Raw genomic sequence first — 13,272 nt, 5'->3', positions numbered from 1 at the left:
CAGGGAAAGGGGTATTATTCCACGCTGTTTATGGTACCGAAGCCGGACGGCTCGGTGAGACCCATTTTAAATCTGAAATCCTTGAACACTTACATAAAAAGGTTCAAGTTCAAGATGGAGTCACTCAGAGCAGTGATAGCGAACCTGGAAGAAGGGGACTATATGGTGTCTCTGGACATCAAGGATGCTTACCTCCATGTCCCAATTTGCCCTTCTCACCAAGGGTACCTCAGGTTTGTGGTACAGAACTGTCACTATCAGTTTCAGACGCTGCCGTTTGGATTGTCCACGGCACCCCGGGTCTTTACCAAGGTAATGGCCGAAATGATGATTCTTCTTCGAAGAAAAGGCGTCTTAATTATCCCTTACTTGGACGATCTCCTGATAAGGGCAAGGTCCAGAGAACAGTTAGAGGTCGGAGTAGCACTATCTCAAGTAGTACTACGACAGCACGGATGGATTCTAAATATTCCAAAATCGCAGCTGATTCCGACGACACGTCTGCTGTTCCTGGGAATGATTCTGGACGCAGTACAGAAAAAGGTGTTTCTCCCGGAAGAGAAAGCCAGGGAGTTATCCGACCTAGTCAGGAACCTCCTAAGACCAGGCCAAGTGTCAGTACATCAATGCACAAGGGTCCTGGGAAAGATGGTGGCTTCTTACGAAGCGATTCCATTCGGCAGATTCCACGCAAGAACGTTTCAGTGGGATCTGCTGGACAAATGGTCCGGATCGCATCTTCAAATGCATCAGCGGATAACCCTGTCTCCAAGGACAAGGGTGTCTCTCCTGTGGTGGTTACAGAGTGCTCATCTCCTAGAGGGCCGCAGATTCGGCATTCAGGATTGGGTCCTGGTGACCACGGATGCCAGCCTGAGAGGCTGGGGAGCAGTCACACAGGGAAGAAATTTCCAGGGCTTGTGGTCAAGCATGGAAACGTCACTTCACATAAATATCCTGGAACTAAGGGCCATTTACAATGCCCTAAGTCAGGCAAGACCTCTGCTTCAGGGTCAGCCGGTGTTGATCCAGTCGGACAACATCACGGCAGTCGCCCACGTAAACAGACAGGGCGGCACAAGAAGCAGGAGGGCAATGACGGAAGTGGCAAGGATTCTTCGCTGGGCGGAAAATCATGTGATAGCACTGTCAGCAGTGTTCATTCCGGGAGTGGACAACTGGGAAGCAGACTTCCTCAGCAGACACGATCTTCACCCGGGGGAGTGGGGACTTCACCCAGAAGTCTTCCACATGATTGTGAACCGTTGGGAAAAACCAAAGGTGGACATGATGGCGTCCCGCCTCAACAAAAAACTGGACAGATATTGCGCCAGGTCAAGGGACCCTCAGGCAATAGCTGTGGACGCTCTGGTAACACCGTGGGTGTACCAGTCAGTGTATGTGTTCCCTCCTCTTCCTCTCATACCAAAAGTACTGAGAATCATAAGAAGGAGAGGAGTAAAGACTATACTCGTGGCTCCGGATTGGCCAAGAAGGACTTGGTACCCGGAAATTCAAGAGATGCTCACGGAAGACCCGTGGCCTCTACCTCTAAGAAAGGACCTGCTCCAGCAGGGACCATGTCTGTTCCAAGACTTACCGCGGCTGCGTTTGACGGCATGGCGGTTGAACGCCGGATCCTGAAGGAAAAAGGCATTCCGGATGAAGTCATCCCTACCCTGATCAAAGCCAGGAAGGATGTAACCGTACAACATTATCACCGTATTTGGCGTAAATATGTTGCGTGGTGCGAGGCCAGGAAGGCCCCTACAGAGGAATTTCAACTGGGTCGATTCCTGCATTTCCTGCAAACAGGGCTGTCTATGGGCCTCAAATTAGGGTCCATTAAGGTTCAAATTTCGGCCCTGTCAATATTCTTCCAAAAAGAACTAGCTTCTGTTCCTGAAGTTCAGACGTTTGTCAAGGGAGTACTGCATATACAGCCTCCTTTTGTGCCTCCAGTGGCACCTTGGGATCTCAATGTAGTTTTGGGATTCCTAAAATCACATTGGTTTGAACCACTCACCACTGTGGACTTAAAATATCTCACATGGAAAGTGGTAATGCTGTTAGCCCTGGCTTCAGCCAGGCGTGTCTCAGAATTGGCGGCTTTATCCTATAAAAGCCCTTACCTAATTTTTCATACGGACAGGGCAGAATTGAGGACTCGTCCTCAATTTCTCCCTAAGGTGGTTTCAGCATTTCACTTAAACCAGCATATTGTGGTGCCTGCGGCTACTAGAGACTTGGAGGATTCCAAGTTGCTGGACGTAGTCAGGGCCCTGAAAATATATGTTTCCAGGACGGCTGGAGTCAGAAAATCTGACTCGCTGTTTATCCTGTATGCACCCAACAAGCTGGGTGCTTCTGCTTCTAAGCAGACGATTGCTCGTTGGATTTGTAGTACAATTCAGCTTGCACATTCTGTGGCAGGCCTGCCACAGCCAAAATCTGTAAAAGCCCATTCCACACGGAAAGTGGGCTCATCTTGGGCGGCTGCCCGAGGGGTCTCGGCTTTACAACTTTGCCGAGCAGCTACTTGGTCAGGGGCAAACACGTTTGCTAAATTCTACAAATTTGATACCCTGGCTGAGGAGGACCTGGAGTTCTCTCATTCGGTGCTGCAGAGTCATCCGCACTCTCCCGCCCGTTTGGGAGCTTTGGTATAATCCCCATGGTCCTTTCGGAGTCCCCAGCATCCACTAGGACGTTAGAGAAAATAAGAATTTACTTACCGATAATTCTATTTCTCATAGTCCGTAGTGGATGCTGGGCGCCCATCCCAAGTGCGGATTGTCTGCATTACTTGTACATAGTTATTGTTACAAAAATCGGGTTATTGTTGTTGTGAGCCATCTTTTCAGAGGCTCCTTCTGTTATCATGCTGTTAACTGGGTTCAGATCACAAGTTGTACGGTGTGATTGGTGTGGCTGGTATGAGTCTTACCCGGGATTCAAAATCCTTCCTTATTGTGTACGCTCGTCCGGGCACAGTATCCTAACTGAGGCTTGGAGGAGGGTCATAGGGGGAGGAGCCAGTGCACACCAGGTAGTCCTAAAGCTTTTTACTTTTGTGCCCAGTCTCCTGCGGAGCCGCTATTCCCCATGGTCCTTTCGGAGTCCCCAGCATCCACTACGGACTATGAGAAATAGAATTATCGGTAAGTAAATTCTTATTTTACATTCTTCTGACAAAAGTATTTGACCGCACCTGTTAGTTACTGAATTCAGGTGTTTCAATCAGACTCGTTGCCACAGATGTATAAAATCAAGCACCTAGCCATGCAGTCTCTATTTGCAAACATTTGTGATACAAAATGGGTCGTTCAGAAGAGCTCAGAGACTTCAAGAGTGGTACTGTGATAGGAGGCCACCTTTGCAATAAGACAGTTCATTAAATTTTATCCCTGCTGGATACTCCACGGTCAACTGTGATATTATTAGAAAGTGGAAGCAAGGAGAGGAGTCAACGACTGCTGAGGCGCATGGTGCGTAAAAGTCGCCAACACTCCTGATTCCATAGCTAAAGAGTTCCGAATTTCCACAGGTATTCATGTAAGTGCAAAAACTGTGCAGTGGGAGCTTAATGGAATGGGTTTCCATGGCCGAGCAGCTGCATGCAAGTTTCACATCACCAAGTCCAATATCAGATGGAGGGGTGTAAAGCACACCGATACTCGACTGTTGAGCAGTAGAAACGTGTTCTGTTGAGTGACAAATCACGCTTCTCTGTTCAGCAGTCAGATAGGTTTGGTGGATACCGGGAGAATGTTACTTGTCTGACTGCATTATGCCAACTGTGTGGTGGAGGAGGGATAATGGTATGGGGCTGTTTTTCAGTGTTTGTGCTAGGCCCCTTATCTCCAGTGAAGGTAATCTTACTCTAATGTTTGGTGATGATTGATAGATATATATTCCAGTTCAAATATGATCACAGGATAAGACTTTCTCTGTATGGAACTTCTGATCACAGGATAAGACTTTCTCTGTATGGAACTTCTCAACACCGATTGGTTCAGAGTAAGTGCTTATGAATTCCACATTCCTCACAAGTTTTGATAATCTTAAAGGCAAGCAGAGATAGCGATGGAAAACGAGTGACAAATTCATTCACACAAAGCACTCACATTTTAGTCATAAAAAAAACAGCATATAAACCACATACCCTATGTGGTATCCCCATGGAAGCAGCTCGCTTAACCACACAACACGCCTACCCAGGGGCAGATCGGGACTCCGGGACACTCCACCAGTTGGCCGGGTCCCCTACTAACCTCAGTGGCCGTTCTCCCCCCATGCTTGGCCGATTCATATCTGCAGCTACCACAATCTGAGCTTCTGCACGTTTGCAGAAACTCATTCACGTCGGAGCTGCAGCAATGAATTCTGTAGCAAATGACCAGCGGCAGTCAGGCATCCCACGTATTGGGGCTGGTCTGTCATTGCTATAGAGTGGCTGGCCCCTCCCCAGGGACAAGCCAACCTACTACACACTCACAGTGGGCTGCACACATCAGCCCTCCTCCTCTGCTCACCATTCTGACTGATAGACAAGAGGTAGGTATGATTCTGTACTGCAACCCTCCTGTGCAGCCTGTGTATAATACTTTAGTCTCCTCAGGATGACGAATTTCCGCCCGCTACAAATGACTTCCACCAACCGTCGGAGACTGCCACCGACCACCAACCATCAGTGACTTCCGCCAACTGCGGGACACTGCCAACCATTGGGAACTTCTGCCAACCGCGGGAGACTACCACCGGCCATGAAAACCAGAAGTACCATTGCCGAGCACTTCCGGTGTACGGGGGCATGGCAATTCAAACATTTAAAAGGGGAATTTCTGTTGCGGGGTACACTGGGCACCACAAGGATTAACATTGGGGTTTAGAGTAGGATCTTGATCCGAGGCACCAACAGGCTCAAAGCTTTGACCTTCCTCCCAAGATGCATAGCGCCGCCTCCTATATTACCCCGTCTCCATGTACAGGAGCTCAGTTTGTAAGTTGGGGCTATGCAGTAAGCAGGCAATCAACAGGAGGGCTGCTCTTGCAGCCCATTTTATAAGCTAATTTCAGAAGAATAGAAGAAATTTGAAAACTTCAAAGGCTGCAGCTTTAATGAATGTCAGTCAGACATCTTTTACTGCAGCTCCATCACTCCCCCAGTGGCGCTGTACACTCCCACGTCCTGGTTGCAGGGTAACTACAGCGGAGGCTCCGGTGTACTTCTAGTCAGTCACACACACTCGCCGCTGGCCTCCGGGATCGCGTGGCCGCAGGTACAAAGGGAGGTAAGGGGTCTCTTTGGCCCGCTGTAAATCGGGATTCGGCGTGGCCGTGGACACTGTAAAGGGCATCCGCTCCACTAGCTATCGGGACACAGGGCACAGGTAGGGGTATTTCTCTATAAAACCCTGTTTTTATTACAGCCCGCAGTGCCCGGTGGGAAAGCCAGCAGGGGGATAAGGCCTGACCTGTAGCCCCTCCCCCAGCCCCAGGGCGCCATTTGGGTAAATGTTCCCGCCCTGGAGCTGCATATCTCTCCCTCACTCCCTGTCAGCCGCCATCACACGGAGCTGCGCTGTTCCTGGGACTGCTTGGGAAAATCCTCCTCTGTAAAGCCGCCTGCTCGCCAGCGCTGTGCATTTTACAGGACACTTAAGTATTCTGCCTGTCAAGGGACAGTGTTAGTTAAGAAAAAGTGCATACATTCAGGGTTGTGTGGTACAACCACCCTGTGATATACATCCAGTATCTACTGTGTTTTGTTATATCTACTATTTACATATATAGCTATACTGAGTATTACTTTGTATTGCTAGTCCAGTGCAGTTTTATGGTGTATAATTTCTGCATGGTACACTTGTGACTATATATGTGTGTGTGCATGTAGCTGCTGCGTGGCTGCCATCTCGGGTATTTCACTCAGCTTGCTACTCCTATATTCTGTAACCTGAGGGGGCTAAGTGCGTCAGGTTTGTTAACTGATATAGGTATTTCACAAGATATACTTGCTGTGTATTTTTCTTTGTGATTTATAGTCACTATATATCTCTTGGATTCCCGGTTTGTGCTGACAGGAAAGTCACACTACAATGGGAGTTCTTGCTAAGGTATATCGCTGCTAAGATTGTACTAGGTTGCCTGATATTGTGCTTATCATTATGTCAGCTATACGAAGCAACGGAACTAGGGCTTCTCCCACATTGCGTGGTGGTGATGCTGCAGTCACTTTTGAGAATAACATGGCAGCAGAGAGTTCAGGTTCAGGGGGTTCCTTAAGCCCCAGTGGGTCTGTAGCACTGGGGGTAACTAATGACCCACCTTGGGCTACCTTCTCCACGTTGTTGAATACGCTGGTAACTAAACTTATGCCCCCCGTGGGACCTCCCAGGCCACTGCAGCAATTTATGGTCCCTACAGTCAATCCACCATGGGCGGATCAAATCTCAACACAGTTACAGCACTTGAACCGATCGCTGACTAAAAATAAGTCTCACTCTCACCCACCTAAGACTAAGACGTCTTCTAAACGGGCCACTACATCCTCACAATCCACCGCTGTCCCGGACACATCCTCTGGGGAGGATGGTGCATATACTGACCCCACAGACACTGACTCAGATGCTTCTGATGGGGAAGGGAAGTCACTGGTGGATGTCCGTGATTTGATTGAGGCTATCAGGCTCATTCTTCAGGTCTCTGATGAACCTGAGCCTGCGGCTGTCTGGACAGATTTAAACGTAAGAAGGTGGTTAATCAAGTTTTACCTCATTCTCAACACCTGGCTGACATATGTCAGGACTCCTGGGAAAATCCGGGAACGAAATTTACACCGCATAAGAGACTGTTGGCTCACTATCCTCTCTCTGCGGAGCTATGTAAAAATTGGGAAACTCCTTCGCATGTAGATTCCCATGTGGCACGCATGGTAGTATCCTCAGCTCTGCCAGTAACTACTGTCACCTCTCTGAAGGAACCGACAGATAGACATGTGGAGGGTTGTTTGAAAGCGATTTACACCCTAACGGGGGCTATGCATAGTCCAACCATTGCAGTGACTTGGGCTGCTGAAGATCTTGAAGCATGGGCTCAGGAGCTGGAGGCGGAGCTGCCTTCCAACACTTCTGATCATGCTAGGAAATGTCTCTCATATATTGCCACGGCTTCTCTGTACCTTAAGGAGGCGGCTTCAGATGCCGGGGTGCTAGCAGCCAAGGCTGCCACTACGTCCATCTTGGCTCGCCGAATCCTTTGGTTGAGATCCTGGTCGGTGGATATGGATTCTAAGAAAAGCCTGGAGGTGCTTCCTTTTAAAGGAGACATTCTTTTTGGCGAAGTCCTAAATAAGATTGTGGCTGATCTGGCTACTGCTAAAACAGCTTGCCTACCTAGTACGGCTCATTCCGCACAGAAGGCTAAAAGTACTTTCCCTCGGCCCTTTCGTCCTTCAGGTAAAGCAAAAGGTCAGGCGTACCCGAGGCAAGCTCGTGCTTCCAAACCTGCCAAGCCCAAACTGAAGTGGGCCTGGGCTGCCCTTCAGCCTGCTTCCAAAACTGACAAGCCTGCCGCATGACGGGGCAGGCCTCCCTCTGGGGGATCCCAGGGTGGGGGGCCAACTTCTAGGTTTTGCCCAGGAATGGTTGGAGACCACTCCAGATGCCTGGGTAAGGGAAGTCGTCACTCGAGGTTACGTCGTACCCTTCAAGAACCGTCCCCCTCATCGATTTTGCCTGACAGATGTCCCTTTGGACCCGATGAAGGCAACCACTCTTCATTCGGTGGTACATTCCCTCCTGACCACGGGAGTGGTAGTACGGGTGCCTCTGGCTCAGCGAGGCAAAGGGTTCTATTCACCACTGTTTCTAGTCCCGAAACCGAACGGGTCCTTGTGGCCCATTCTCAATCTCAAGTCCTTGAACAAATTTGTGAGGGTCTCCAAGTTTCGTATGGAAACTTTTTGCTCTATTGTTCTGGCCTTGGAGCCTGGGGACTATATGGTCTCCCTGGACATACAGGATGCCTACCTGCATATTCCTATTGCAGTGTCTCATCAGCAGTACCTGAGGTTTGCGGTGGGCAACCTTGATTACCAATTTCGGGCGTCACTCTTTGGTTTGACAATGGTTCCCAGAGTTTTCACCAAAGTAATGGCGGTCATGACGGCTACACTCCGATTTGTTGATCCTGGCAAATTCCCCAGAAATTCTCCTTTGTCATCTAGATCTGACTGTCCAGGTCATGACAGCCCACGGATGGCTTGTCGACTGAAAAAAAATCTTCCCTGGTTCCTGCTCGGAGCATGGTACACCTGGGAGCGTTATTGGACACTCATCACCAGCAGTTGTTCTTGTCTCAGGAGTAGGTCCTGAAACTTCAGGACAGGATTCGATGCTTCCTATCTCGTCCGCAAGTATCGATTCATTCGGCAATGCAAGTGCTAGGTCTCATGGTGTCGGCATTCGACATGGTGAAGTATGCTCAATTCCATTCACGCTCTCTGCAGAAGTTAATACTGACCAAGTGGGACGGCCTGCCTCACCGGATCAGATCTCACATGATTTCCTTGTCTCTGGAAGTCCGCCTGTCACTGAGCTGGTGGCTTCAGGACCATCAATTGAGCAGGGGCCGTCCCTTCTGGATCTCCAACTGGGTCATGCTGATGACGGGTGCCAGTCTGAGAGGTTGGGGGACGGTGTTGGAACAACACTCCCTTCAGGGTCGGTGGACTGAGGAGGAGTCTCTACTCCCGATAAATATTCTGGAACTGCGGGCAGTGTTCAATGCATTGACAATGTCCCAGAATTTGATACAGAACAGACCTGTGCAAGTACAATCGGACAACGCCACCACGGTGCCATACATCAATCATCAAGGCGGCACTTGAAGCCGCATGGCAATGAGGGAAGTATCAAGGATTCTTCAGTGTGCAGAACGCCATCTGCCGGCAAAATATCCACAGTGTTCATTCCGGGGGTCCTAAACTGGGAAGCGGACTTTCTCAGTCGTCAGGACGTACATGCTGGAGAATGGAGCCTCCATCCAGAGGTGTTTCAACTTCTTGTGGACAAGTGGGGCCTTCCAGATGTGTACCTGATGGCGTCTCGACACAATCACAAGGTTCCGGTCTTCGGAGCAAGGACAAGGGATCCTCGAGCAGCTTTCGTGGGCGCTCTGGCAATTCCATGGAACTTTCGGCTGCCGTACGTGTTCCCTCCGGTGTCACTCCTGCCCAGAGTAATACGGAAGTTCAAGCAAGAAGGAGGTAACCTACTTCTGGTAGCTCCAGCGTGGCCCAGGCGGCACTGGTTCTCCGCTCTGCAGGGCCTCTCGTTGGATCGTCCCCTTCTACTTCCACAATGACAAGACCTCCTCGTTCAGGGCCCTTGTGTTTACCAGGACTTGGCCGTCTGGCTTTGACGGCGTGGCTCTTGAAGGTTCCGTCTTGAGGGCCAAGGGTTTATCTGAGGCGGTTGTTCAAACTATGTTGAAGGCCCGTAAGCCGGCTTCTGCTCGGATTTACCATAGGGTCTGAATGCTTACTTTACTTGGTGTGTGTCTCATAATCATGACGTTTTCAAGTTTAGTATGGCCAAACTGTTGGCCTTCCTACAACAGGGCCTGGACTTAGGCCTTCGTCTGGCCTCCCTCAAGGTTCACATTTCTGCCTTGTCGGTTTGGTTTCAGAGAAAGATTGCTGCCCTACCTGATGTTTATACATTCACTCAGGGCGTGTTGCGGATTCAACCTCCTTACGTACCACCTGTGGCCCCTTGGGATCTGTCGGTGGTTCTGGAGGCCTTGCAAGAGTCTCCGTTTGAGCCTCTTGCGTCTGCGGACCTTAAGTGGCTTTCCCTTAAGGTTTTATTTTTGCTGGCTATCACTTCAGCTAGAAGGGTCTCGGACTTGGGTGCCTTATCCTGTACGTCCACCTATCTGATTTTTCACCGTGACCGGGCGGTTCTTAGATCGCGTCCGGGTTATTTACCCAAGGTGGTGTCTTCCTAGCACCTTGACCATGAGATTGTGGTTCCGGCCTTTAATTCTCCTGAGTTGTCATCTAAAGAGCGGTCTTTGGATGTGGTACGGGCTCTCCGTATCTGTGTGAAGAGAACCTCCTCCATTAGGAAATCTGATTCTCTTTTTGTACTGTTTGGTTTTCACAAACGTGGCTGGCCTGCTCACAAGCAGACCTTGGCTAGATGGATTAGAATGGTGATTGCACATGCTTATGTGCAGGCTGGACTTCCAGCCCCTGCTACCATTAAAGCCCATTCTACTCGGTCTGTAGGACCTTCGTGGGCGGCCCGCCATGGTGCGACCCTTGAACAATTGTGCAAGGCGGCTACGTGGTCCTCAGTGAACACGTTCATAAGGTTCTATGCCTTCGATACTTCCGCCTCCCAGGATGCTTCCTTTGGACGCCGGGTTCTTGTGCCTGCTACAGTGCGTCCCCTCCCATAAGGAACTGCTTTAGGACATCCCCGATGTTAATCCTTGTGGAGCCCAGTATACCCCGCAGCAGAAAATGAGATTTAAGGTAAGAACTTACTGTTGTTAAATCTCTTTCTGCGAGGTACACTGGGCTCCACAAGGTGCCCACCCTGACGCACTTAGCTTCTTTGGTTTGGTATGGCATTAGCCGCTGACAACCTCTCCTGTGGGGAGCGTGTGGTGTATGTGGCTACTAACGATTCTCGTCTCTGGTCCCTGCTACTGCATTGGGCAGGTTAATGAAACTGAGTTCCTGTGCACGGAGGCGGGGTGATATAGGAGGCGGCGCTATGCATCTTGGGAAGAAGGTCAATGCTTTGATCCTGTTGGTGCCTCGGATCAAGATCCTACTATACACCCCAATGTTAATCCTTGTGGAACACAGTGTACCTCGCAGAAAGAGATTTAACAATGGTAAGTTCTTACCATAAATCTCGTTTTTGTACATCATAGTCACCAAGCCTTGACAAAGGGCCCAAGTAGGCTCATAACGAGTTGGCGTGACTACCAGTGACTGCCTGGTTTTAAGCTTTGGGGCCGAGTGGTCTGTATATTCTGGACAGCACACTGCATACCACCTGTGGCTCCATCCCTAGGAATCGGGTAAGATCATCTCTGGTCTCAATACTTCTGCATTCCGCACTGGGGTGTGCCGCAAGTCAGGAGAGCATGTATTCACGGCATGCCCCCATTTCCCTGGAGATGTACGCTTCGGTGCTGGGGGGGAACGACGAGGGCAGCCAAGTCAGAGGCTATGCTGTGCGCTGCCTTCCCGACTCTCTGTGGAGCCACAAGACCAATTGCATTGCGATGGTTCGCAACCCAGAGGCGTCACTCTCCTCTAAAACACCCGGTGTGGCCAATTGCCCTTCTGGCATATGCCAGAAGTGCCAGATGGACAGTCCAGCCCTGACCCACATTACTCTGTCTTAGGGACGACATTGCATTGCGATGGTTCGTAACCCAGAGGTGTCACTCTCCTTTAAAACACCCGGTGTGGCCGGGCGCGACACGTGGGGTGGCTTTGCAAGATGGGGGTGTGGCTTCATTAGATGGGCATGGCTTTTCAGGACAGCGGCATGGCTAAGCATCCCGACCCCGTTTTTGTCACCTCGGGGGTTCGGGAGATGCAGCCTGGCCCCCGGAGACTGGCGTTTCTTCAGTGCCGGCTTCTACATGCCGTTGACAGGAGCCCGGTTGCTGCACGTAACATTACTGTGCAGCACCCGGCTCCTGTAACTGAGCAGGAGCCGGCACTTTGGTGTCACCCCCTCAGCAAGTGACACCCCCCACTCCCCCTTGACGCCGTTGTCGCAACCTTCAATGTTTTTGTTGTGTTGGCAGTGGTTTTACCACCATTTGATGGTGGCGTTCCGATGTTTGCCACCATCAAATGGTAAACATTTGATGGTGTTGTGATGGTCACGCTCCCAGTGCCATCCCTGGCTGGCCATGCTGCAGAGGTTTGGGCATACAGTACAAACAGGTTTTTTTTTTTTTATTTAATTTTTTACACATTTGCAAATCACATGAAAAGGGTTTTTTTTCTATCAAATTCTTTTGATGGTCAGTTACCATCACATCAAAAGATTCGATGGCGGAAGCCCAGCTATCATTTGATGGAGGGCTTCCGATGTCCATCGCTACTATGACTCGCTGGCGCTGCTGTCTGGCAGGGAAATAAAGAGGGCACCGCAGTAATGCAACCCGGGACACCGCCGGGCTGTCGGCACTGTACTGACGTCACGTCTCAGGAGAGGATTTCCCGCCCCACAGCTTCTGACCCAATCACAGCCTCTGATTTCTCTATCTTTCTCATTTGCTAACGATGCAGCTGTCAGCCACTTGGGGTCGAAGGTCAGAGCGAATCCAAGATGGCGCACTAGCGAGGAGGAGGTGAGAGCGGGCCCGGTGTATAGGCATAGATAGATGTACGTACCGCCGCTGCAGCAGGTGGCTGCTACATGGAGAAGGAGCGCACAGCGACAGTGTCCGCGTACACAGCTATGATGTGGCCAGCTTACACCCAGTCCCACTTATTCAGCGGCAGCGACGTGTTCCCCGCCCTCTGGGCACCACTGGCATATATGGCGCACAGAGCATGGTCAGCGGATGGGCGCCGGGCTCTGTGATACCTGCTCTGTGCACTGCTCAAGGAATGGGGAGACCCATAGAGCCCTGTTCGCGCTCCCTCACATAGTAACACAAGCACCAATGCCCCAGGGGCAGCTCTCTACCATCCCAGTGCTGGCCTGTGTTTTATAGATGAGATAGGGACAGTGTATAAGATCAGTGAATGCTTTGGGCCACGTAACAACAACATTAATAGCCACACTCAGCGATGTCTCGTCTGACTGGTGATAGGAGCTGCAGATGTTTAATGGCTGTAGCTGTTTTAAAGTCCAGGCATACAAAAATAGCAATCTGCTAGTCTTACAGGAGCTGTAATTGGATTTAAATAAAATGAGGTTCTGTAGGTAGCACCATCAAATCAACCTGACATCTGTTGCATGGCTCTCCTGTTGCTTAGGTGGCTTCTTCCCATTTTCTCTAACGTCCTAGAGGATGCTGGGGACTCCGTAAGGACCATGGGGATAGACGGGCTCTGCAGGAGACATGGGCACTTTAAGAAAGAATTTAGTTCCTGGTGTGCACTGGCTCCTCCCTCTATGCCCCTTCTCCAGACCTCAGTTTGATACTGTGCCCAGAGGAGCTGGGTGCTTTTCAGTGAGCTCTCCTGAGTTTACTGATAGAAAGTATTTTGTTAGGTTTTTT

At 50.2% G+C, this 13,272-nt stretch overlaps 1 protein-coding gene across 2 annotated transcripts in view; it reads left to right on the top strand.

The window, feature by feature from the left end:
• Positions 1-12,167: 12,167 nt before the first annotated feature.
• The window catches only part of INTS5 (integrator complex subunit 5), a 44,346-nt gene continuing 43,241 nt past the window's right edge, over positions 12,168-13,272 (top strand). The window contains exon 1 of one of the 2 annotated variants that reach the window (XM_063945023.1): positions 12,168-12,393. The gene's annotated coding sequence lies outside the window, so the exon portion shown is untranslated. Of the gene's footprint in view, positions 12,429-13,272 lie in introns of both variants that reach the window. The other variant, XM_063945024.1, reaches the window with a different exon arrangement.

This window comes from Pseudophryne corroboree, chromosome 11, assembly GCF_028390025.1.
Source record: "Pseudophryne corroboree isolate aPseCor3 chromosome 11, aPseCor3.hap2, whole genome shotgun sequence".
Taxonomy (NCBI): domain Eukaryota; kingdom Metazoa; phylum Chordata; class Amphibia; order Anura; family Myobatrachidae; genus Pseudophryne; species Pseudophryne corroboree.
This window is presented reverse-complemented; position numbering and strand designations above follow the sequence as displayed.